The 875-nt window shown below is 48.3% G+C and overlaps 1 non-coding gene across 1 annotated transcript; it reads right to left on the minus strand.

Annotated features, from left to right (window-relative positions):
* Positions 1-378: 378 nt before the first annotated feature.
* Positions 379-460, minus strand: Pmar_PMAR022425. Its single transcript has one exon. It is a non-coding gene; the product is annotated as a tRNA-Ser (tRNA).
* Between the last annotated feature and the right edge of the window lie 415 nt (positions 461-875).

The following is an 875-nucleotide window of genomic DNA, read 5'->3' on the forward strand; positions in this document are numbered from 1 at the left end:
GTGGCTCACAGCATCGCGGAGCGCCTCAGCAAGGACGATGATATTAAGCTGACTCGCATTCTTGCATACGTAGCCCAGCTCTTTGACAAGAACGTCGGCGTAGTAATGGTATCGTTCGCACTCTTCGTGAGAGGTCTCTTCCCAAATGATGGCTGCAACGACAGCGAATTCGCTGAAATGGTAGGGCTTATATAGGATAAGAGTCTAGAGGTAGATACATTTTTTGGGATATACATCAATTCTCATCAATGTTCCTCAAATGTCATGCGCATCAGTTCGCTCGCATCCTACTCGCTCATAATGTCCATCGGAGTCGCTATGAGGATTCGAAAGCGAGACTGCTCAGATGTCTTGAAAACCCATACGCCATCAGACATACGACAGCGGCAGGATTCGAACCTGCGCAGGCATAGCCTAATGGATTTCAAGTCCACCTCCTTAACCACTCGGACACGCTGTCTGGAAGACGCAGAGGATTTCATCTCTGCCCATGAGAATCGCCACCCTGTTCATGTTGCTAGGGGAGTGGCTCACAGCATCGCGGAACACCTCAGCAAGGACGATGATATTTAGCTGACTCGCATTCTTGCATACGTAGCCCAGCGCTTTGACAAGAACGTCGGCGTAGTAATGGTATCGTTCGCACTCTTCGTAAGAGGTCTCTTCTCAAATGATGGCTGCAACGACAGCGAATTCGCTGAAATGGTAGGGCTTATATAGGATAAGAGTCTAGAGGTAGATACATTTTCTTGGGATATACATCAATTCTCATCAATGTTCCTCAATGTCCTGCGCATCAGTTCGTTCGCACCCTACTCGTTCATAATGTCCATCGGAGTCGCTATGAGGATCGAAGCGAGACTGCTCAGATGTCT

The sequence above is a fragment of the Perkinsus marinus genome, assembly GCF_000006405.1.
Source record: "Perkinsus marinus ATCC 50983 genomic scaffold scf_1104296967044, whole genome shotgun sequence".
NCBI lineage: Eukaryota > Perkinsozoa > Perkinsida > Perkinsidae > Perkinsus > Perkinsus marinus.